The 26,600-nt window shown below is 48.0% G+C and overlaps 1 long non-coding RNA gene across 2 annotated transcripts in view; it reads right to left on the minus strand.

Annotated features, from left to right (window-relative positions):
- LOC147689772 (uncharacterized) overlaps positions 1-26,600 on the minus strand; it is a 112,571-nt gene that overhangs the window by 51,032 nt on the left and 34,939 nt on the right. The gene's annotated exons all lie outside the window — the stretch shown is intronic.

Below are 26,600 nucleotides of genomic sequence, written 5' to 3' on the forward strand. Positions count from 1 at the left end.
TTTACATATATTCTTTAAAATTTAGACGCAGGGGCATGGCCAAGATGGCAGAGGAGTTAGACGCACTTTCTTGTCTCTCTGGCTCTGCCGAACAATAGCAACTGAAAGCGAAGTCCTGCATGCTTGCCGCCGCCGGGAAGACGCAGAAGAGATCAGGTTAATGAGCCGCCTCACCCGTCAAGAGTGATCTGCTGAGCCCAGGGGTGCCCTGTGATGGAGTCCGGAGTTGAGGCCTACTGGCCGAGCGGATGCTGAGCTGGAGAGTTCTGGTGGGCTGTAGTGGCAGACGCAGAGGGCCATTGGTTGAAGTGCATGAGCCCAAGCACTACCTGTTGCTTTGCCTGCTGCAGGAGCTAATAATCGGAGCAGGGACAGTGTTGGGAGGCCCGACCGGCCTCGAGGAAGGAGGATGAGGTGATTCAGTGCTGCAGAGCCCTGGTCGTGGAGCTGGTGGCTTAAAAGACAGCTGCAGGAGTACCCGACCCTGTCTGCTATGGAGGGGTGAGGAAAACTAGAGGTGTAGCCCCCCCCTTCTCTCGACATCCCCGTGTGGCGAGTTCGGCGAGGGACGCAGCCCTGGAGGAGTCGGCTCCAGAGACGTGCTGAGCGGCCTTCAGCAGCACCGCTCCTGCAAGGTGCCTGGAGTGGTGGGCCCCTGTGGGGCCTGGTTTTGGTGTTGGCCCCCGGGGGGAGCTTTGTGACGTATGGTTGCCCCGGTAAGGGAGAGATAGGCCTGGTGTGCGCCAGGTGCGGAGCCTGACTGCTTGCTATAAAAGGAGCAACGAGGACTGAGTTGGTGCTGCCCCCACCTAGTTTCCGCTATCCTGCTGGGCCAGTCTTACGAGAAGTGTGTAGCCGGGGGCCCCACTGCCTGAACATTCACTGGAAACAACAGGACTGGGGGACTTGAGACTGGCCCCCAGGACTCAGCAACGTTGCTGCAGATAAGTCCCCAACATGGTGAGCCCCTACGTGGACCCCTGTCCTTACTGTGCTATCTGGGGGACTTGGACCTGTACTTGGCTCTTAGCAGGCCCCTGTGCTTAGAGGGCCTGGCAGACTCCCTAGAACTGTGAGTGGGGTCTTTTTGGGGGCATACCAGGGATCTTTACGGGGGTGTACACGGACGTACAACCCCACTTCCCCTCAAACGTTTATAGGGGACTGAGGTGGAGTTTCGCCTCCTTGCTTCCCCGGTGAGAAGAACCAGCACGCCATATGGTTTGCAGTTGGCCTCGGTCATCTGGCCTTTAGCAGTAGTGTTGGCCCCCTGATGAGGCCTTTGTGAGACAGCCAGATACTGTATGGCTGGTTAATGGCTCAGGCACTCCAGACACAGACATAGACATTGTGTGGGCACCTGAGCGGGGGAGGGTGGGGGCTTAAATCTAGTAATGGACCCCACTCTAGATTGCTCAAGCCAACACTCCTCTCAAACGTGAGCAACACTGTGTTCATGGTACTAGCGGATTATCTTCATAACAATGACATTGAGGGAACCCCCTTATCGTCGATTTAGAAGGCTTTAAAGCGGATTGTGAGGGCCGAATTTATCGCCATCTCAGTGCCAGGAAACCAGGTCCGCCAGGAGAAGCGCCATCAACTAGAACAGTGGTCTTCAAGCTAGGGTCGATCCATAAACGTTCATGTGCCCCCAGAATTTGGTTAAAACTGGAGAAAAAAAGGCTCCTTTTGGAGGCGCCTCGACCTCGAAAAGGCAGAGTTCGCACTTTAGTATCTCAAGCATAAATTCAACTTGAGCAGCGGCCACTGTGGGCGCATGCTAGCTCGTAGGCTCTGCAACAAAATGCTCTCCAGCTCCGTGAGCTCAATTCGAACGGCTCAGGGTGCAGAGGTCCACACGGACGAGGAAATAGCCACGACCTTCAAAGATTTTTATAGTTCTCTGTATTCCGACTCGGACAGTCCCAAAGGCAACCCAACGACTTGTCTTCTGTGGGTTCCCTTGAAACGTTTACCGCCGGAGCTCGCGTTCCAGCTAGACAAACCAATATGTATTGAGGAGGTGATTGCAGCTATCACACACCTTGGACCTTCAAAAGCACCAGGGATTCACTGCCCAATTTTATCAAACCTTCTGTCAAATGTTAGCACCTCTCTTAACTCGGCTTCTCTACTCATTTTTAGACTCTGGCACCCTGACAGACTTTATCCTGGAGGCATCCATCTCTGTGATAGTCAAACCATCTAAAGACCCTGGGCAGGGGCGTGGCCAAGATGGCGGCGTGAGCAGACGTGTGAACTCGCTGCTCCCGCCGACGGCCGTTTTTCAGCACCGGTTCTGGCGTTTCCTGGCCCACATTCATAATCGGCACTGCCTATGGCCCCAATGAGGGACAGGAAAAATTCTTTCACAGGGCGCTCACAGAGATAACGGCAACAGCCGACCGGTATGTAGTCCTAGGGGGGTGGGACGTGAACATAGTCTTTGATAAAACCCTAGACAGATCGTGTCAGCGCACTTCCCAGGTGGGGGCTCTTTCCACGGAAGGGTTGGACCGTTTGGCTGAATTAGGTCTCCACGAACTTTGGCGCAAACTACACCCTGGGGAAAGGGACTACACGTATTATTCTAATGCACACAAGTCCTACGCGCGTCTAGATTATCTGCTTGCATCTACACCTGTTCAGGCGCTTGTATCCAAAGTAGACATAGGAACTGCTTCATTGTCTGATCACGCTCCAGTAACTTTATTCCTCTCCTTGCCGGCATCATAGCAGACACGCAGGGTTTGGAGACTGCGGGAAACATTGCTACACAGGGAGGAGGTGGTGGTTAAACTTCAGGGCGTAATTGCGAATTACCTCTCACACAACGACAATGCAGACACCACACTTGCCACACAGTGAGCTGCGCTCAAGGCGGTGCTTAGAGGGGAGCTTATTGCCATTGTAACGGCCGAGAACGTAGAACGACAGGCTAAGAGAGACGAACTCACTCTGCAGACCAGGGAGCTGGAACAGATACACAGGAGGACAGGTGCCCCGAGAGTATGGCGGCAAGTGAAGGCGACGCGGCAGCAATTGGCAGCGCTGGATCTCGACCGAGCGGAGTTCGCGGCCCTGCGGCTCCGTCATGTGTACTACACTGGGGGGGGGGGGACAGATGTGGGTGTCTGTTGGGGCACAAACTGCAGGAGGTGGAAGCAGCAGCTTACAGTGCGGGAGATTGTTAGAAGGGGTGGTACGTGGGCTACAGAGGATTATGATATTGCCAGCTCCTTTAGCGCCTTCTATACGGAACTTTACTCTGCGGACCCCTCGGCTGATGCGGAGGAAACGGATTTCCTGGCATCTGTCCCCCTCCCGGCTCTAACGCAGGATCAGGCGGGGTGCTTAGAAATGGATATACGACCTGAGGAGGTCATCTTAGCTATAGCCAGTCTTAAAGTAGCAAAGGCCCCTGGCCCAGACGGCTTCCCGGCAAGTTTTTATAAGACCTTCTGTGTCCAGTTTGCCCCGATCCTTGCACGCCTGTTTACCTCCTTTTTGAACCAAGGTGCAATCCCTGGGGATCTTTTAGAGGCTTCTGTTGCTGTGATACCCAAGGAAGGACCGCACGAACTGTGGGGCATACCGGCCTATCTCCCTGCTAAACGTGGACCTCAAGCTTTATACCAGGATCCTGGCCGCCCGACTGGACCCCTACATGGGATACCTGGTGGATCCGGACCAATCCGGGTTCATCCCGGAGCGCCAGACCTCGGACAATACTAAGCGAGCATTCCACCTCCTGGAGAAAGCGGCACGCAAAGAGGGGGAGTACATGTTATTGGCTATAGATGCCGAGAAGGCATTCGATCGGGTTAACTGGCCTTATCTTGAGAAGGTCTTGGCGAAAGCAGGTATGGGTCCGAAGTTCTGCACGCGGGCGATGAATTGCTACAAGTTCCCTACAGCCGCGGTTCGGGTCAACGGGATCCCGTTTCCTCGATTTGCTATCGAAAGAGGTACTAGGCAGGGGTGCCCTCTGTTTCCCCTCCTATTTGCCCTCTTTAGGGAGCCCCTAGCGCAACTTATTCAGTTAGATCAGAGAGTGCAGGGAATCCGCTTTGGGGGCGGCGTTCATACCATCAGCCTGTATGCCGACGATGTTCTGATCTCGCTTTCTACCCAGAGGTCGTCCTTGCCGGCGTGTTTTTAAGTCCTATCGAACTTTGGTCGCGTTTTGGGGTTTAAGGTTAATATGACTAAGTCGGTGGCCCTAGACCTGTCCCTGGCGAAACCCACACGTGCCTTCTTGCAGGAGTCGTTCGCAATTCAGTGGGCAGAGGAGGCAGTTCCTTATCTCTGGATACAGCTGGGCCCCTCTCCGGTACCATCCGTGTCCATCAACTACTCCCAACTGCGACTGAAAATTAGGCGCACTACCCGCTATCTTGGCTTGGCAGGGTGGCGGCGGTCAAGATGACGGTCCTCCCCCAGATCCTGTGCCTCTTCCGCACCATCCCCCTCCGTCCCCCTGTAGGCTGGATAAAGCAGGTTCAATCCGAGCTGTCACAGTTCATTTGGCATGGGAAGAAACCCCGTCTGAAGCTGCGTCTGGCGATGCTGGCTCCTGAACAGGGCGGGATCGGGGTCCCGGATTTGGCATCATATTTCCAGGCGGCGCAACTACAATTCCTGGTAGAGTGGAGCAGGTGGGAGTCAGGGAAGCATTGGTTATTCCAGGACCAAGCCATTGCCGGTAGAACCCTACAGGAGATTCCATTCCTGCATAAACAACACAGACCCCCTAATTTGTATACCTCTTGGGTTACGAGAGTTCCGCTGGAGATCTGGGACAGTACGAATGTGAGTCACAAGCTCACAACTCTTCTGTCCCCCCTTACTCCCATTGTGGGGAACCGGACTTCCAGCCGGGCATGGACGTTGTGGCTTATGCCAGATGGAAGCCTGCTGGATGTCGGGTCCTCTATCACATGTACGACCAAGAAGGAGTGATGCCCTTTGTGCAGTTCCAACAGGAGTTTGGGTTGCCGGAATCGGAGAGGCTCCATTACCTACAGGTGCGGCACTGGGCTCTCAGTGACCAGGTGCGCCCACTATCAAATAGGCACCTGGCGCCTTACGAACGGTGGTTGATTACGCATCAGACGGATAAGCACTTGATCTCAGATCTTTAGAAGATGCTTCAGAGCAAACACACCTACACCTACAGCGCTGGCAGGGTGCGATGGGAGCGGGACTTGGGGAGGTAATTAACTCACAAAGAATGGGAGGGGATATACTATAGAGCGTGGCATTCAGCGTACCACATGGGGCTCACGGACACACTCACCAAAGTCGCGACCTATTGGTACTATACCCCTGAGCGCCTGCACGAGATGGACCCTGCCAAGGACGCCATGTGTTGGCGCGGCTGCGGGCCGGTGGGCACGTTGGTGCATTTGCTCTGGGAATGCACGATGCTCACGGGATACTGGAAACAGATTCTAGACGATGTGGATTCCCACTATGACACAGAAATTCCTTGTTTCCCCTCGTACGTGCTCTTGGGCCTCCCTAACCCCCTGACTTACCCGCTACGGTCCCGTAGGGGCCGATTGATAGCCATTGCCCTGGGCTCAGCGATGCAGAACATAGTGGCACTCTGGCGCTCAAATCAAGTCCCCGCATATCAAGGGTGGCTCCACCGCTTCTGGATGGTGCTAGGCATGGAAAAACTCTCGTTGTCGAGAGCTAGAGAAGGTGCCAAATATGCAGAGTTGTGGCAACCATTCCTGTCTTTGTTGGCCTCTGAATTTATGGAGGTTACTTGCCCTAGATATCTCCGGCTACTGCGCCTAACGGATACAGTGTAGATGAGATTGGGTTGGGGGAGGGTGGGTTGGGGTGGACGGGGCTGGTAGGATAACACTAGGTGGAGGACATGGACCATGGGGGGACACGGGGGGAGTTGGGGGTGGGCACGGATAAGGGGTTGGGCTTGTTTGGTGGGTTGGGGCTTCTTTTGGGGTTCCCTTTCTTGTTCATAGCGATTGACGAGTGTGCCTGCGTACCCGGGGCCGATGGGAGGACTTCACTGCTGGTGTTCTTTCACTGGATGGTAGAGGGGGCTGCCCTCTGGACCTGGCTACAGAGGGGGGCTATGATGGCCTTCTGGATATGACTGTTATGATGCAGCCTCTTTCCTCCTTGCTGCTTGTTTAAAGACGTGGCTGGCCCGCTAAGGGTTGTAGGCGGCTTGCTGTGTTTAATTTCTATCACCCCTTGAGTCCTTTTAGTTTTGTTGTGAATTTGCTTTTCAACGCCGGCCCGCGGGGTTGTAGGCGACTTGAATGTTTTTTTTTCTCCTGCCCGACATTTTTTCTCAATAAACAAATTTAATACAAAAGACCCTCGGCACAGCGAGTCGTATAGAACCATTTCTCTCCTCAACATAGACGCAAAACTAGCCTCCTGATTGAAGCCAATTAATCTGGGTCTGGTCGATCCCGACCAATCCAGCTTTATCCCTACGAGGCAATGTGGGGACAATATTAAACATCTCTTGCATCTCATTGATATCATCCAGCGATCGCAAAAAGCGGCGCTTCCTATCCATTGGCGCGGAGAAGGAGTTTGACCGAGTTCACTGGCCATACTTGCCTGAGACCTTCCACAAATTTGGATTTGGAGATCCATTTATCCCATGGATATGCTGTAACTATAGCACTCCCCGGGCCTCGGTCCGAGTCAATGGGACGTCATCGTCTATGTTCTCAAAAGCGCGGAACTCAACAGGGTTGCCCCCTTTCTCTGCTTCTCTTTGCGTTTTATATGGAGCCTATGGCACAAAGTCAGGGACAACCCACGTGTCTCCGGTATCAGATTTGGTCCTGAAAGCCACACCATAAGCTTGTATTTATTTATTTATTTCGAAGCTTGTAGAGTGCACAGCTACCTCCAGCTGAGGTGTCCTGGCGCTAATTGCAGAAACAGGAGGGGCTGATGACATTATCTTATCTTTATCGGACCTAATGATCTCGCTCTCATCCTTACTCGATGAGTTACGATTGTTCGGTGAGGTCCCGAGTTTTAAAGTTAATCTCCAAAAATACCAGATTCTGAACCCGTTAGTCACCTCTCCGCCCGAGACTGCCCTTCGGGGCACGATTCCCATTCATCTGGGCGAAAGAGACCATACCGTATTTGGGTATACAGCTAGCTCCCACCCTGGTGATGACAATGGCAGTCCCTACTTTACCAGAAAAATAAGACACTATCCTCGTGGAGCCACCTGCGACTGGCTTGGACTGGCAGCATTGCTGCAGCTAAAATGACAGTGCTCCAGCACATACTTTTTGTCTTCTAGACCATTTCACTGACTCCATCACCCCCGGTGTTTTCCACCTTGCAAGTCGCCATCAATCGGTTCATCTGGAACAGCACCATATGCCTCCACCATAAACAAATGTCTCGTACAAAGGGAGACAGAGGCTTAGGGCTCGCTAAGATCTCCTGTTACTTCCAAGTCACACAACTTCGTTACATCGTTAAGTGGAATTGTCCCCTTTCGGAAAAACATTGGTCTTTCATGGACCAGATGGTCGCCGATGTTAGTATCTACAGGGCCTGGGGACTGTATTCATCGTTGGTGACAGACACAATACTTAAGGTATGGGACTCACTTCGTAGCCATTAAACATGGTTTGACGATGTTTATCTCCTCAATTACGCCAATTATTGACAACCTCGACTTCCCTCCAGGGTATAACTCGGGCGAGGAAAGGGCTGTAAATCGATGGGCTCGCTTTGGGGGTTATCCCCTTTGACCGACTCAAACACAACTACTCTCCTCTTTCATCAGACGTGTTCCATTATTTACAGCTGAGACACTGGGTGACTTCCCAGAGCTACAAACCTGGTTCCTCCTGCCCCCTTACCAACTTTGAGAAATGGCTGGTCCATAAAGATAGTGATAAGCACCTCATTACTGAACTCTATGCTTCACTCTCTGACAGCGGCTTTGATTCTAAATCCAAGGGCCAATTATGCTGGATTGAGCAACTTGGGCGCTCCCTCTCCACCAAAGAATGGAATGATATTTACTATAGGGTACATCACACTGTACACAACATGGCCAGTGCGGAGTTGGCCTATAAAGTAGCCTCCTACTGGTAACTCACACCTGCACGTGTACACAGATGGTATAAGTTGCATTCGAAGGACAGCTGGGGTTGTGAGCAGATGGGCTCTCTTCTTCGCCTCTTGTGGCATTGTCCCAAATTGGTTAGATTCTGGGAGCAGGTCTTGAACGATATCAACTTAGCATTCAATACTGCTATACCCAGATTCCCTGCCTAAACTATCTTGGGGCTATCCAACCCCCTGACCTTTCCGTTACGTTCGACCCATAGTAGGCAAAAGGCTCTAGCATTAAGCGCAGTGCGCCAAATAATCCACTCACACTGAGGGACTGAGAAAATCCCAAAACATGTATCATGGCTGCCCAAATTATGGTTTACCCTAGGGATGGAAGTATGTCACTAACTGTTGAGGACAGAGCGTATGCCTATCTAGACTTATGGGCCCCTTTTATCCGAATCCTTTCAGTAGAATTCAGGGAAGTGACTGGTCCAAAATACTTACAGATATTGCGCTTGCTCTCCAAGATGATATGGTGGCTACATAGACCCCCCCTCTTAGTATTGAGTGCATAAACTTTGCCCCTTGGAGCATACCCCAGCCATGCGTGAAAATGCTGGGTGAATCTGGTGAGGAGAAGTGAGGGGTGGAGGATGGGAAATGCTGTTTTGTGCATTTCTTCTTACTGTTCTTTTTTCTTCTTCAATGTTTAAAGTAGTCCATTCATCGCTGACGGCCCCCGGGTTGTAGGCGTTTAGCTGTGTACTATCTTTCCTAAGTTGGTTGTAGGCAGAAAGCTGTCTCATCAAAATTGCAGGCTCCAATAAATAGAACTGTTCCATAAAATGTAGATGCATTTAAAATATCTTAAAGTGTTACCTGTGATAAAAAGATTCTGAATGTAATTCCCACATTTTAATGAAGCCATAGTATGAATTAATGTAGCATACCCATTAGACAGTAGAGGTGGTGAGAAGCCTAGTGGGAGTATCAAAACCGGTGTTCTGAATCATGATAATATGTAGTATTTTGTTTTCTAGTAACAGTAAAGTACATCACTTTTCTGGGCTGGACAATTAAGTTTTGTGGCTCTTGGTTTATTGTTGATTTCCGAGTCTTTGCTCTGTCCTATACCTCTCTGAGAAGCATTTGACTGCTCTCCCTCGCTCCCATGAGAGTCAAGTGCTGAAGAGGTTACCAGGCCCAGTTTTCAGAGGCATAGAAGAATGGACTCCTGAACACCAGTGGGAAACAACCTCAACCTCCATGGTGGTCGCCCTGGACCCTATGTTGGAAATTTGACCCTACAAATGAGAATAAGGATTATCTTTCACTATGTGCATCGTCAGGGAGCAGAGAGCAAAAGCGAAAGCAGTCAGCAACATTTGGCACTGGCTACTTTAATTCTGATCAGTACTCAGGAGCCATACCCCAGCCACAGGGCCCCCAGAACATTGATCAAGGAGTCAATGTCCCACTTCCAAGTGGATCACTGCAAGAGGGATCCCTGTCCCAGAGGTGGGCAGAGGGCTCATTAGAAACCAGTAATTTAAATGGAGGTGGGGGTGCTTGATCCAACAGTCTTTAAGCCCCCTTGGCTTACAAGTAAACTGTCCTTCTTAGGGAATGGGGCAGACAGCACACTAGAAATCAAGGACATTAAAATAGGGTGGTGGCCAGCCAGTCCTGGGATCTGTCAATACCACCCAGCCTTAAAGCCCCTGCAGTCAGAAAACCCACTGAATGCCAGGGATATTTTTTTTTATTGGGGTGGGGTAGACCTGCATCGACCCATATCACACACCCTAATGCCCCAACTGTCCTTCCTGATGTACGTACCCCGGAAAGGGGGACTGCAGAATTTATCTCAATATACCCATCAGCTACTGGATGGCAGGAACATATTTGGAAAAATAGGCTGGGAACTGGCTCATCCTTGCATCAGGCTGCATTCCCACCCGAAATGCTCAAACAATCTTTGTGCCACCTGGGACCTAGAGCGTCCCATACCCATGGTACGTGAGAGGACATTTTTATTCTTTCAGGTTTAGTTTTTACCATATGGGACGGCAGTGAGAGGGTTAACACCTCACCCCCCACTCATTCTGCCTCTCCCAGCTGGCAGAAAAACTGGAGGCAGGGCGAGGGGATGTAGGGCACTGCCAGGATGGGCAAACTCCACACCCGATTGGGTTTCTCACTTTTTCCACCGATGGTCGACTGGGCTTTCCAAGCCTTGCCCGGCCCCTTTGGGACAGACAGATATGTGGTAAACATAGGTTCTTCTGAGGTTCTTCTGTATGGGTCTCCCCCCCATTTTAGGGAAGATCTTTGGCCTGCAGATTTCCCTAACTCAGTCGGCACTCTGGTCAAGAATCTGGGGGTCTGGTTTAGTCAGGACCTCCAGTTCTCTGCACAGTTAAAAAAAAATGGCCGGAGTGTGCTTTGGCACACTGAAATCACTTAGGAAATTCTTACCATTGCTGCCTAGACCGGCCAAGGAAATGGTGACTCGTGCCCTCATTTTGTTGCGTTTGGATTACGCTAAAGCACTTATTTTGGCCTTCCTGGATACCAGCTGAAAAAGCTGAAAACCATTCAAAACACAGCAGGAAGTGTGTTGCTTGGTATCCCACGTAGATCAAGTATAAGGCAACATCTTCGGGATCTACATTGGCTCCCTGTGGTGCAACGTGCACTTGGTCCACGGACGCCGAATTATACCGCGACGGCGAGTACAAATTGTCCGGATCCAGGGACAATGCCTGATTTTAAGCAGAGGATCCTATTCTAGTACTGTCGCCATTACAAGATTGTGCGGTCCTATGCAGAAGAATCTATTTCAATTCTTCCCCACCTTGACAAGGCTATGCTGCATGAAGGTCTACCAGACGACCCAATTGACAATAGCAGCAAAAAGTTTCCACGTCGCACCACCGGTATGCAACTATTTTGCTGATTTGCAATTACTCAATCGAGGCTGTTTACAAATATAAATACAGGCCATCGGATACGCATAGGAGCTGACGAATCAAGGTGACAGTGGTTCCCTAACACAATTGCCATTACGATATTTATAGGGAGTTTACGGAATTACGATTTGAGATCATCAACAATATCTACCCTGAGGAAGCTCCCGATGTGGGAGAGAAACGCGTTGGCTGATTCTTGTGTGATTAAAATGATGAACTTGTATACAGAACCCAATGAATAAAGAAGGAGTAATTTTGATATAAACCTTGGCTTTTTGGACTTTGTGTTGGTGCGCCCCCACTATTCTTAAACATCTTCGGGATCTGCATTGGCTCCCTGTGGTGCAATGTGTCCAGTTTAAGGCCCTCACTCTTGCCGATGGTGCTCTATATAAATCTGGACGGCCTTATCTCAGGAGACGTTTTGAGTTGTACGTTCCCCGAAGACAACTGCGGTCAGGCACATTATGTCTTGCAGTCATCTCCAGATTTTGCCTTGCACGTACGGGGGCAGCTCTCTGTCTTGGAACCTTGGAGCCTTTTGAATTGCGAACCACTCAGATCTCGACTGTTTAAAAAGCAGTTAAAGACCTTGCTTTTTAATTAACTTACAGCTCCTCCTCGAGCCTTGCTCTTTGTTTTCTGCAGTTGGCTTTCGCGCCGGGACACTCGAGTATCCGGGCGCGTTATAAGTACGTTATAACATAACATCCCAATCTGCCCACATAGGAGTGGCTGAAAGTTCATGAGACTTCCATGGAAAAAAGTGAGAAAAGGAATGGGGTGGAGCTAGACATGGTAGCACCCTCCCGTACATCCCAGCACCAGCCTGTATTTCTGCCTGTAGTGGATGGCAGAATTGGGGGTTTATTTCCTCTCCTGTAGTCCATATGTCAAAACTACATTCCCATTTTCCTCTGACAGGCCATGATGCTGTATTGGCCCTGGGTCAGTCATCAACCAGTGAACCCTACCAATCCTGGGCATTTCTGAAACCTAGAGACCCTGCGAAATCCTGGGTGGTGTGGCTTGCATTGATCTCAGCAAGTTTTAAAAAAATATTTTTTTTTATTACCAAGAATGACCTGCAAACGTCAAATTGTGGGTCAAAAATACTATTTTTCCTACCACACTACGTTCCAACAAGTCTCCTATTTGAAATGCTGCCTTTCAAATGCACATCAATGTAATGGACCAAAACTTTAGGCATGTGAGGGCCTCCTTGATACTACTATGACTTCACATAGTCCAAGTTTTGTTTTGTTCTCGTCACACAAGTGTATTTTAATGATATCAGACAAGTGGAAATGGTGGGAAGAGGGAATTTTGTGGACCCCTACAGATTCCAGAGCTCAACCTCACAGAATGGGGAGTAATTTCTGTGATTTTAGCCAAGGTTTGACATTTGTAGGACATTCTGGGTAAGAAAATATAGTGGGATCCACACAAGCCACAGGCCTCGACTCCATAGGTGTTTAGCTCTCAGAAATGTCTTGGTTTGGTAGGTTTACTTTGTGCCAATCAAGCTGGGGCCCACATTCAAGAGTTATCTACATCTCCAGAATGGGTCAATTTGCAAGGTATAATCTGGATTTTCCTTTTTACATTTTTAGACCTTGCCTGTCGCAGACAGAGGCCTAGCCACACAAGTGAGGCACCGTTTTTAGGTTTCGCCTGGCGTAGCACTGCACAGCAGTGCTCGCGCAGGTGAAATCTTATGTTTACCAGTACGGGGCTTTGTCCCGCCTCTCTCTTCCATTGGTTAGTTCCATAAATGGAGGCTAGCCATTGGAAGAGAGATCTGTCCGTAATTGTCGGAGCAGATTCGTGGGCATTCCATCGATTTTTTCGCATCCCACCTCTTTTAGAACGTCATGCGTGGGCGGTATTTTTTTTTTTTTTAACGGCATGTGTTTTTGTTATTTTCATCCTGCCTTTTGCAGGAGTGGGCTGCGCTTTGTTTCCTGTCGTCTCTGTGTGCGTGGGGACTGTGCTGCGGACTCGACCCGGAGTCTGAATTTTTTGCGTTCTTTTTTTGGGCATGATTTTGTATTTTTGCTTACGGGGAATTGGATGGAAGGGAGCCCGAATGGATTACTGAAAAAAATTCAGAGGGAAAGGAAAGCGAAGGGATCCCCGACTGCATCACCCACAGCAGAGGCGTCCAATGATTCTCAACTGCAAACCAATGCAGAGAAATGGAGAAACTTCATTCCAAGCATGGTCAGTGTTTTTTTCTCGTTTTACCAGCCTTCTCCATTGCCTTTCATTGTGTCATGCATGCAGTAAACGGAGTTTAATTTTACCCCTTATCTTTTTTTTGCATATCTCACCCACTACCCCCTTCTTCCACGGACCTGATGGGCAGCTGCTGTGTGCAAACCCAGAGAAAGTCTTGAAGGTACGACATCTTTATTATTCCCCCCAATCGCCCCCTCTGCTCGGCAAACTTTTCTTTTTGCTTGGGATAGTTTGAAATTCTTTTTTTCCGTGTCAACCTCAAACCCCCACCCCTGTCCTCATTTTAAAGACACTATTTCCTACGCTGGCTATCCGCTTGTCAAAGTTGTAACATGGGTCATTTCACATGAAAACGCTGGCCAAGCTGTACCGTTTTCTCAGGAGGAAGGAACCCGTGGTCATGGGAACTTGCACTCAATTTGTGTGACCACATTACTAACATTATCCTGGCAATCTTTTTTAATTTTTTTTTTTACAATGTATAGTTTAACCACTTTTTAAAACTTTTACACTGAATGCATTTGTCCATAATAGTTTTGAGCTGTAGCGGACCCATATGCATTTCTTAAAGTGAATGGTGACTAGCGAGTTGAGTGTAGGTCCATTGAGAGCCGCGGGGTCTGCAGCTGGGGGGCCACGGTGCGCTGCTGTGTTTCTGCTCCCATGGTCTAGCTCACCGAAGCTCTGAAGTGCCTGTCTCGTTGTTTCCTCGCAGGGGACAGTTTTGCGGTGAATGCCTGCCTGGCTCGCAAGGGGATCGAAGACTGGATGGTGAAGCAGAAATGTTCGGGCAGTGGGGGCTCCTCAGGACCCCAGAACCAGGTCTTTCGTCATAACGCTGGCTGCGCGTTCCACCACTCCAGGGTACGTAGGGGCGAACACATGCCCCACCGTTCTCGCCTTTCAGTCAATATTGCGTCTGTGTCTGCGCAGACCTTCAAAAGCCAGCGTGCGCTTACAGTGGGGTGCGGAAGCATCTTTGCCTACAAAAGTATTTCTAAACTCCTGTGTAACCTATTTCATCCTAGGAAGCGCCTTATATTGTGGAACACCACCTGGTTATCAGCATATGCCCTTAGGGACTTTGAGAAAGAGTTTTGGCACACTCTTTAAAACTTTTCTACAGTGACATGTATACCATGCATCATTGCCATCCTCACGGGCTAGTTCTGCCCCAGCGTAAGGCGCTGTGAAATTTGCTGTTACTGCACCTATTATCTCCTCAAATGGTTACAGTAATATGTGCTTTGTGGGGCTCGCAGTGTGTGGGGGGGCTCGAAGTGTGTGGGGGGGCTCGCAGTGTGTGGGGGGGCTCTGTGTGAGTGTGTGAGGGGGGCTCGCAGTGTGTGGGGGGGTTCTGTGCGGGTGTGTGGGAGGGGCCTCTGTGTGGGTGTGTGGGGGGGGCTCTGTGTGGGTGTGTGGGGGGGGGCTCTGTGTGGGTGAAATGAAATGAAATGAAAAAGAAACTTAATAAAGCGCACTGCGACCAAGCGGCTTTCTGGCGCTGAGACCAAACTAGACTCTAAGGAGGAGACCAAGGGAGTTCAACAGGGGAATGCCTGGGAGAACAGAAAAGTTTTCAAAGCTTTACGGAAGTGAGCATAGGTGGGAATAGAACGAATAAAGAGAGGAAGGGTATTCCAGAACCGGGGGGCCAGAACCGAAAAGCGAGTGCCCCCGTTCTAGATTTACGAAAACGGGGGACATGCAGGAGGGAAAGAGAAGAGGAACGAAGAGTACGGGTGGGAGTGTAAGGAGTAATCAAAGAACTAATGAAGAGGGGGGCTGAGTGTGTATAGGCCCGAAAGGCCAAACAGGCCAATTTGAAAAATGATCTGAGGAGCACGGGGAGCCAATGGAGGGACTTAAGTGCAGGCGTGATATGGGATGATTTGGGGAGGCGGAGGATGAGACGGGCAGCCTGATTTTGGATGGCCTGTAGGCGGCGGATTTCATAAGCAGGAATGCCTACATACAGACCATTCCCATAGTCAAGGCGAGAGGTGATAAGGGCCAGGACTATGGTTTTAAGGGCGTCCGCTGAGAAATACCGGGAGATCTTCCGGATGAGACGAAGGGACAAAAAACACGAGGATACAACGGAGCTGCCTTGGGCATGCATAGTAAGGTCATGGCTGACCTTAATGCCCAAGGTCCGTACAGAGGGGACCGGAGAAGGGGGGGAGCCGAAGGAGGGGGGCCAGTGAATCGAGGACCACGGGTTGGAGGGACCACCCGTGAGGACGAGCTCCGTTTTGTCAGGATTGAGCTTTAAATGATTGGTGCTCATCCAATCAGAAATAAAAACTAAAGTGGAGCAGAATTTAGGAAGAGAAATCGAGGGAGAAGAAAGATCAAAGACGAGCTGGAGGTCATCCGCGTAATTGTACACAGAGACCCCCAGCTCGCGAAGGGAAATGATGAGAGGGTGGATATAGAGGTTAAAAAGAAGAGGGGAGAGGGAAGAGCCTTGAGGGACCCCACAGGTGACTGGACGAGGGGGAGCGGAGAAACTCGAGAGATGAACCGCTTGGGATCTGCCCGAAAGAAAGGACGCCAGCCAAGAAAAGGCTACGCCACAGATGCCCGCTGCGCTGACACGGTCGAGAAGGGTGGCATGGTCGACCATGTCAAACGCAGCGGAGAGGTTGAGGAGAACCATAGGGTGGGGGCTATGTGTGGGTGGGGCTATGTGTGGGTGGGGGCTCTGTGTGGTTGTGTGTGTGGGGGGCTCTGTGTGGGTGGGTGTGTGGGGGGGGCTCTGTGTGTGTGTGGGGGGGCTCTGTGTGGGGGGTCTCTCTGTGGGGGTGGGGGGTGGCATTTGCGAGAGATTAAGCTATTGCCATTGTAAATGACAATGCCATTTATTTATCTGTTTTCAAAACCAACACATAAATAAAAATGTTGTCATTTACACTGCCAATAGCTCTAACTTTTGCAAAGGTGAAACCGTTGCATTGTAATTGCTTGTTATCTTAGGAACTGTGGGAACGCTGGGTGGTATGAATTCTGTGAATCCATGCAAACTTTCCTTCAAAGAAATGCTGCAAAACCGGCACCCACAAGTACAAAACTGGCCTGCCCCTCCAGCCCACTGGGGAAACGCCTGGTGCCCATTACCGCCAGTCCACCCCAGCAGAAATATGGGGAAAATCTGTGATTTTATCTTGACGTTTGCAGGTCATTCTGGGTAATAAACCTATTGGTATCCATGCACGTCCCACTAGAGGACTCCTCTGAATGTCTTGTTTCTAGAACTGTTGGATTTGGTATGTTTCTGAGTTGAAGACCGGATCCCAGCCCAAATACTGCCGCTAACCACATCGCTAGAATATATCAGTCTTTATGCCAAAATCTTCCCTTGTTGCATATTGAGACCTTTCCTGTCGCAGGCTATCGGAAACAGCCTTTACAACACATGCAGAGGCATGCGTACTGTTACCCCACAAGCATAACCATGCTTGCCTTAACCACACATTTGTGTGGGTAAGGGAGTATACGGTCTAGATGTCAGGATGGGCAAGAACAGGAAGAGTACGGACAGAAAGCTTCATACGGACAGGTAAACGGGACTGGGTTTGGGGAAGTGGGGGGATAGTTTAAGGATGGGGTCGTTTTTAGAGCTTGGGCGGACTGTTTAAAGGGCAGGGGCGAGGATTTTAGGGCTCAGGGCCGGGGAAATGTGGTGTGATTTTTAGCACACACCCCTTTACCAAGAAACTTGCGTGCTAAAGGCATGTGTGGTAAAGGAATGAATGTTCAGGCGCATTAGTTGTTTTAGAGGCATGTGTGGTTTAACAATGCGTGCCTCTGTCATACAACTGCAGGCTAAAGGCCCAGCCACAGAAGTCAGGTACCATTTTTACAGGTGAGGTGTGGGAATACTAGAATAGTAGAACATTGGTATTTCATCAATTGGATCATTCTTCCAAATGTATGCCAGAGTGCAAAAAAAGGACACATTTTACAAAATACCCTTTGAATCACATGAGGAATGAGGAATCCCCAATTCACAGATGCACAAATTACCACTAATCCTATTCTCATTATCTTGGGAACATCTAAAAAAGACATAGGTTTCCTTCCTGACCATTGTTCAGTCTTTTAATTTTACCATCTGAATTGATCAGCACACAAGGAAAAATCATAATAAGGTGCAGATCAGTTGTTCGCTCTGGGTATCACAAGTTTTGAGACACCCAACAAACACTATCCCTGAAACCAGAAGGAGTCTGATAAACGTAATGGTATGTTACTTTTGTTAACTGTGCCACTGAGGCGAAAAATTGCAGATGAAAGCATTATCACCTATTTCTATTTTATCCTACACCGCTAGAGGTGGAAGCGCAGGAAAATCAGTGGTCCTTTCGTCTCTGTATAACTTCCTAGACATTCACTCTTCTGGGAATAACATTATACTAGCAGGCGACCTAAACCGCACTTTTGAACCGCTAGACACTGGTGAGGCTTTTTTAGGTGCGGAGGAAGATAAGATTTGGGACATCCCCGCACTTGATACAACCCCAATAACTCGCTGGACCGAGGATATTATAGGTTTAAATGCTATGTGCCTTGAACATGGGTTAAGGGCTTTGAATGGTCGGACTAAGTCAGACAGAGTACCAGCCATGACTTTTAACAATGGGAGAAATAAGAGCCGCATTGACTATGTCATATGTAGTATGCCCCTATGGTCATCTGTTACTGATATGGTTGTTATGGAAAGGCTCGAGAGTGATCACAATCCTTTATGTGTTCTCCATAAATGGTGGCTGTCTGATGCTATTGCTCCTAGTATTTGTGCTGAATCCTTACCCCCGTTGATTGTACCAACTAATGACTTACGCAGGTTGAGGTGGACAAGCGTTAGAACAGATCCGCTGGTTTTGGAAAAAATAAGCATGGCAACTGATAAGGCTATAATGGCCCTTGAGGGTGAGGCTGGGCATCCTCCTAGCCAAAAATGATTACCAATGTCCATGAAGATCTCTTTAATGAAATCAAATGCCACTTTTTAAAACCGGTAAATAAAAAGAGGATCTGTGCCTATAGAGCCGCTAGATGGTACAATCACGACTGTAGGGTGGCAAGAACCTCCTTGGGAGATGCAATTAAGAATAAAAACCTGGAGGCTATTAGATCAGCTAGGAAGCAATATAAGCAGTGCATAGCTAAAGCGAAAAAAGATTGGGATGAAGCCCACTGGAACAAGCTAAAAAGTGCAAGCGACCAAAATCATTCCAGGTTATTCTGGCATATAGTCAAATGGGGACATGACAGGCTAGAAGAGGCTAGTACTAACAATGTCCCCCAGGACGCCTGGGTTATATTCTTTAGTGAACAGTACGCTTCCAGAGATCAGACAGTAGACAGTAGATGCTTGCCTTTTTCACTAGCAGACGATGACATTTTCAGGCAGAGCGAAATACTGACTGCCCTTAAAACTGTTCAAAGTGGTCGCGCCCCTGGCATTGACGGGGTTCCAGCAGATGTTTTTTTGAATGATACTGTAAGATGGTGCAAATACATCCATCTGCTAATAAACTATATCACCAGAGGTGCAGATATCCCAGTAACCTGGCGGGGTGCTGTAATCATCCCGGTATACAAAAAAGGAGATCGCGCTCAGCCCTGTAATTACCGCCCTATTAGTTTAATAGATACTATTCAAAAAATAGTGGGGCGAGTAATCGTTAATAGGTTGCTCGATTGGGCCGATGATAACAACATTCTATCTCCCTTCCAGGCTGGATTTCGCAGGGCAACCAGCACTGTGGATCAAGTCTTTCGTTTCCAACTGATCCAGTGGAGGACCGTGGTGCTAGGCGGAGGCAGCCTGTATGCAGCATTCGTTGATCTGCGGGCTGCCTTCGGCCTGGTACCAAGGGCAAAACTGTGGGAAGTGCTTGAGACACTAGGGGTCCCTGGGGACTTGTTGACTTTAATTATGCGATTGCATGAGGGCAATTATGCCAAAATTCGATGGGGTGGGTATGGAAATGACACCGCCGAATTCCCCGTTGAGCGCGGGGTTCGGCAAGGGTGCTCAATGGCCCCTACTTTGTTCACCCTTTTTATTAATGGTATTGGTTCACGCATGCAATCTCGGGCAGTGGATGCTCCCTTTATTGCAGGTGAAAAAGTTCCTATTTTAATGTTCGCCGATGATACCTTAATTTTATCCAAAACCCCAAGTGGTCTGCAAAAAGCATTGGCAATATTTGATGAGTTCTGTGTAGATCACGGACTGGAGGTGAACGCGTCCAAAACAAAACTCATGGTTTTTAATCCACACAGAAATTTTAAATCAAAAATTTCCATGAGTGGTCGCATTCTGGAAGTTGTAAAATCCTTTACTTACCTGGGGATCCTTATCTCTAATGACAATAAGTGGCAGCAACATCTTAATATTGCTACATTAAGGCACAAGCAACTAGCTGGCACTATTATCAAGGAACATAGGAAATCGCTGACTAAACCCATCAAACCACCCTTGATAATATATGAGGCAAAAGCAATTGGGTCTGCTTTGTACGGTGCGGAGCTATGGGGGCATGAAAATCTTCAGGAACTCCAAACATCAGAAAATAAATTCTTAAGGTCATTGACAGGTACCCCACAGAGCAGTCCGCTATTGCCCCTGCGTTATGAGCTAGGTAGGAGAGAAATTTCGGAAATGGCAAAACTACGCCCGATTTTATACTGGCGTAGGCTCTGGACTACGCCAGAGCTCTCCCACTACGCGGACGGGTTCATAGATGTTATTAAAGCTGACCGTTATAATAAAATCAGATGGTTTAAAACATTAAAGATTGCATTGTTCGAATTAGGACTAAATGCTTTATGGACCGATCCAGCTGGGGCTTCATTTCCCACTAAATCTACTTTAAAAAACATTTTTTGGGAATATGTTGTTAATAGGAGTATGCTCAGCACAACCAGTGGGTCTATGACCACCAGTTTCCTAGAAGTTAAGATGTACCCTATTTATGAAATGTACTGGGATTACATATCGAACCCCATGGACAGAAAACTGCTCTTCCAATTGAGGGTAGGTTCCCTCCCCCTCCGTAATTTAACATCTAAGTGGAAATCAGGGGGTGCAGCAATTTGTCCAGTCTGTGGGGTAGGAAACAAAACTCTTGGTCATTTTTTGTTTTCTTGCCCAGTATATTCTGCACCAAGGCGAGCTTGGTTGGCCCCTATGTGCAGGAACTTAGGCACAAAAAGTAGCATGGTAGCGCTGCGTATTGTAAAATCCACTTCTGTAAATTGGATCATAATTGCCACCGCAAAGTACTTGGGGTGGGCGTGGGTTATAAGGCAGAGATTGCTGGTAGGTTAATTACTCACTGCCTAGTTGATCAGAGACTGCTAGATACTTGTCTATTCTCTGTAACTGCTTATTAATAGCTCAGAGACTGCTAGACTTATGTTTATTCTCTGTAAATGTTTATTTAGCTGTTCAGAGACTGCTAGACTAGTGTCTATTCTCTGTAAACGCTCATTTAATGTATCATCGGTATGAAATTTTAATGGTATGAATTTTTTAAGGATTTTTTATTGTCACTGTGATTATCATTTTTTGGTATTCTTAATAGTAATGAACTTTGCACCTGTATCTATGATGAGTTATAGTTTTTTAAATTGTGCCATGTGCTTGCGTCTAAATGACTTTGTAAATTTAATTGCTTTTTATTATATGTTTGTATGTCTGCTTTTATGAGTAATACTCGAATAAAGCACTTTTGAAAATTAAATTCCTACATAGTTTCCTCAGTTCTTGATTTCTGTGTTTGTTCTCTGGGAAAACCACAAACGATCTACACAAATGAACCCTTGTTGCATTTTGAAATGTATTTGCTTTTCAGTAATCTATAGCCTTTACACTTTATTGCACAGCACATTTCCACATTTTGGCTATTTCATTGATTCCCTCCAGGAGAATCCACAAACCCAGGGTACATTTTGAGTACATGTGGGGAAAAAGGGCCACTAGTTTTGGGTAAACATTTTTAATGGAGGCTTACTTGCAAACTGCCACAAACATAATAAAAGGCTCAGCACTTTGGGAGTGGAGGATCAAGCTCAACAATTACACACAGAATTACGTCCATAAGCGTCTTTGAAAGTCAATCCCACAGACTAACACATCATGCTACCAAAATATCAACCTTACATAAAAATTCTGACCTGTGCTTAATTCTGCTCTCACTTGCACAAATATTCTAGACCTGCAGTTAGAAATTAGTCTAGTGTTAAACTATATGGGAAACAAGTTTGTCTGAATTTAACACAAGGAACATTTAAGTATGACAATATTTATGGAAGATAGAGATTTTTGCTGTACATATTCTGGGATCTATGTTTTTGCAAATATCCTTCAATTTACATATTGCCATTGAGACAGTATAGTTCTACTGAGGACAGAGAGGCCCAGCGACTTAATTCAAAGTTTTGCAACAGGGTAGTGAACACTTATATGTTATGCTTTTACTTTTACTGTAGCTACCTAGTACACTAAAATAAGACTGTGGAAAACTTCTACAATCCAATAAAACACAGTGTATTATGCTGCCCAACAATAGATCAGATCAAATTCTCAATTTCTTAAGCAGCAATCTGTTTGAAATCTATCCGTTTGGGCCCTCTGCCATGAAATATCGAATGCGGACACCTAAAAAGATATGTAATGGGAGTACATGAGAGATTCTAAAAGGTCCTTGAAGAACACATTACATACCTCTGATAATGCTCTTTCTGGTGGATACTCTTTCTAACTGAAGATTCATCACCTTTTGAAGATTCCTCAGGTGTTAGACTGTAGTCAGAGAATCTTTAGCAGTACCCCCGAGTGCCGGTAGGTAGTGTCATGCGGCTCAGTGCCGACACTGATCTTCGTCGGAAGGGACGAGGTAGCTGGATATAAACTCCACCGATGCGACAACAATTGCTTGCTTTCTAGGCTGTTCAAACTCCCAGACCTAGGGCCCATTAGCAGATTGACTGTGACCAGTGTGCAGATCTTTCGATTTGGGAACTTGTAAATGGAGAAAGAAGGCCAGTTCACGGAACGGGGACGGTCGGTGAGGAATCTGCAGTTCGATACAGTATCCACCAGAAAGATAGTTACTGTAAGATGAACGTCTTATCCCGGTTCCTGTATTTATTTGTCAATATCTCTATCCCACTTACAAATGCTTTCTTCGCACGACTATGAGGTTTGATGACCTGGTTGATATGGGGGGAGGGGTCGGGGTGGCGCAGGACACAGATAACATGGAACACATTGACGCTCCCCTATGGTCGAGGCAAGTTTGCAGTGCCTGACTTTCATCTTTACTATCTGGTTGCGCAAGCTCAATTTGCTCGCCATTGGTTCCACCCGGACGCACGTATACCATACACTAAGCCCGAACGAGACTCAGCAGCTCCTTCCTCCCTCGGGGCTCTGTTTCCATTAAGTATACCACTAGACCCAACCGATATACAACTTCTTGCTTCTACATGCTGGGCGTGGCGCAGACTAAGCCAAATGGTGAATACTGGCTCTTTTATTCCCTGGATCTCCCACTATCTAACCACACGTTTCTGCCAATCTCAGCCGAGGTGGTGGTGCAACATACCCTTAACAAATTACAGCATAAAACTCTGGGTACCATAATCCCCAATGAGAAAGCATTAACTATGACAAACTTATCAGCATACTCTGAACTGGCATATATGGACAGATTCGTAGCCGCTAGACTTCTGGGGGTGCTTAGGTCTGCCACCCCTTCCTTTCCGTTCCCACCCTCGGAATTCACGCCGCTCACACTACTTATAACTGATAGAGACAGAGACCATTTGGTTACCAAGTTATCTCGGGCCTGTATGGCACTCAAACATGTTCCCAACAGGGGTGTTAGGCAGCAATTGGAGGATGACCTGGGCCACTCGCTGAGAAGGAATGGGCCTGCTACCTTGAATAAATACACAGGGTATCTCCTAACCATAGGCATAAGCTCCTACACTTCAAATTTGTCCACAGGGCATATATCACTCAACAGCATCAGGCCAAATACGATCCCAACAAACCATCTAATTGTCCTAAATACCAGACCCCGAAGCGGATTTTGTCCATATGACTTGGACATGCCCCCGAATAGCTCCGTTTTTCAAACCATATCAGATGTGATTTCCACACAGCTCCTTCCCTCTCCCAAATTGGCCCTGTGGGAATAGTCTGTGTTATTAAGGCATGTTACAGCAGGTTCGTCACCATATCATCACTATTAGCAAAAAGGGAAACAGAATTGCACTGGGGAACCAAACACAACCCCTCAAGGGATCCATGGCTCTTGAGCATTTCCTACTGTGACATGCAAACTGAAATACATGCAACACTTCAACCACCGACCTCTCGGCCCAAAGATATTTGGCATGTTAATCGCTGTTACCCAAGACAGATTCGACAGCCCTCCCCGGCTCCTTCGCCCGTCAACCAACCTACACAAGTAGGGGCCTCTTCCCCGTGGGCCCAGATGAGAGGGCTCTTCAAGTAAGATAACACATACCAGTCTACAGGAGTATGGTTTGGTTCAATTGTTCTATGGTCCCACTGCCCTTCAATGAGCCAGTAATGTGAAGATACACAGCACCATCCCCAATGCAACAAGCGCACATCACTATAAGACAATATGCGAGTGAAGATCCTATCCTTCCCCCGCCCCTCCCTCCCTCCATCACTCCTAACCCCACCCTCTCCCTTCCATAGCCTATATGCTTCTAGGGTATTACTCATGCTGAATGTTTAATATTTAAATATTACGATTCCCAGTCAGAAACGACATCAGACAAGGACAATTATGCCTGTATGTTTGTTTGTGATTTTATTTCAATAAAAATAAACAAAGAAAGAGTTACGGTAGGGGAGTATATTATTCTTCTATTGGATACTTCTAACTGCAGATTCCTCACCTTTTGAATAGATGCCAAAGCAGTATCCTCCAGGTGATAGGTATGTGAACTGGCTCAAAACAAAAAGGCACAGCAGCCAAAGTGCCCCTATCACTGACCTGGCTACTAAAACAGTAGTGCTTCATGAGTGCTGTAAGTAATGACAGCATAACAGCCTGGTAAACTATCCAGAATAGGGACTCTGCATACCAACAAAGCAACCTTGGCTCAGGTGGAATGAGCCCATAGGCTTTCTAGGGGCTGCTCTATGCCAGTGTGTAGCAGATTTTAATATAGAGCATTATCTATTAAGAGATCATTTTCTTCTACACTGCCTTGACCTTTTTCACTTCCGTAAATCCAACAGAGAGCTGATCATCCACCTGATGGGGTTTAGTACGATCGATACTAAAGCTGAGAGCTCTTTCGGCATCTAACCGTGGAGCATTTCCTTACGTTTTGAGGGATTATACGAAGTGAAGAATGCCAGATGGGTGATGTTTTACACAATGTGAAAAGAAGGCTCTGGTCCTCAAGACCAACTTGTCTGGAAAAGTGAGTTGTGTATGGCGGGTTGACTGAACATGCTTGTGGCTCACTTACATGTCACACCCATGTTATGGCAATGAGAAAAACTGTCTTGAGGGTGAGAAGCTATAATGGACACTTGTGCATTCATTCAAAGGTTGAGCACATGACGAATATAAGGATTAGATTCAGGTCCCCCTAAGGCATGATGAAAGGAGTAGGCAGAAACCTATGTTGCAAATCTTTCAAAAAAACATATGACAAGGGGGTATTTAAATAAAGAGGACTGATATAGCCACCGTAAAAACCTGAAAGAGGACAAATAACCTTTATCTGTGCCCAAGGTAAGTTCATGCTGTGTAATAGGCCATCAAAAAAACAATACTATGCAGAATTTGTGTATCTGTTAGGCCCGCGCACCAAGACAAACGTTTGTACCAATTGCAGGTGTATACCTGGCAGCCAAGATGACATCATCCTCGGGTAGGAGGTCGAATACAGTCAACTGCTGCCACTCAATCTCCAATCATGAGGCGAAGAATGTACAGGCCAGGTGCAAGAGTGTTGACATTGCTCATTCTCGGTGATGGCAAAAAGATCAAGCCAAGGTTCCCCCCATTAGCAAAAGATACGTTGTGCCACCTCCGGGTGTAACTGCCATTCATGTTCCGTAAGAAGTCAGCAGCTGAGTTTGTAAGCTATTGTGTTTGGAGATCCCGCCAGGTGATGCACCACCAGAAAAATCCCCTACTTTTTGTTCCAGCTTCTTCCAGAGGTGTGGTACCTCCTGACATGGGTAATGCTTGTTGCAGTACCATATGGGGGTGATGTTGTCAGTGAGCACCTGCACTAGCCATCCTTCGATGGATGGCAGGAAGACTTCCACCACCAAGCAGATGACCTGCAACTCCAGGAGGTTGATGTGGAGCCATGCCTCCACTGGAGATCAGATGCCCCTTATCTCCACCTCTCCCAGATGATCTCTCCAACCCAGAATGGATGCATCGGTCTCCACTGTATGCTTTGGAAGAAGTGTCTGCCGTTGACCCAATTGTGGTCCAGCAGCCACCACTGCAGTCTCCTCAAATATACGGACGTGGTCGGAGAGTTCACCCTGATGCTGTGCCTAGCAATTCAGACACCACTGCAGAACCCGCATATACTACCTGGCAAGCTAGACCAGTAGGATGCAGGAGGCCATCAGTCCAAGCAGCCTCAGAGTTTTCCTCACTGAGATCCAGGGCAGAGGCTGAAACATCAGCATCATAGACCAAATGTCCTGGACTCTTCTCCGTGGGGACGGCACAACACTGCACCATCTCCAGAGTAGGTCGTATGAAAAGCAGTATTTGTGAAGGAGTGGTGTGACTTTGGCACGTTCATTGTGGACCCCAAGGATGTTAAGAGGCTCGCCATAGTCTGAAGGTTATGAGAACTGCCTGGGGCGTGCTCACCTCCAGTAGCCAGACATCGAGGTAAGGGAAGACTGGTACATCTGACCTCCATAGATGGCCAGCAACCACAGGCATCCCTTTCATGAACACCTGAGGCACTGGTAAGACCAAACGCAGTCAAAGCGAACTGAAAGTGCTCTTCCCCCACCGTGAACCACAGAGTGCACCTGGATGTGGGGGATGTGGAAATAAGCATCCTGCAGGTCCAACACTACCATTTAGTCTCCAGGGTTGTGGGCAGACAAGACCTGGGCCAGAGTAATCAACCTCAATTTGTCCTTTCCCAGAAAGGCTTTGAGAGGGCAAAGGTCTAAAACGGGAAGAATGCCTTCATCAGTACCAGGGAGTAGCAATCAGAACCTACTTCTGATGCAGG

This window comes from Lissotriton vulgaris, chromosome 9 (assembly GCF_964263255.1).
Source record: "Lissotriton vulgaris chromosome 9, aLisVul1.2, whole genome shotgun sequence".
Taxonomy (NCBI): domain Eukaryota; kingdom Metazoa; phylum Chordata; class Amphibia; order Caudata; family Salamandridae; genus Lissotriton; species Lissotriton vulgaris.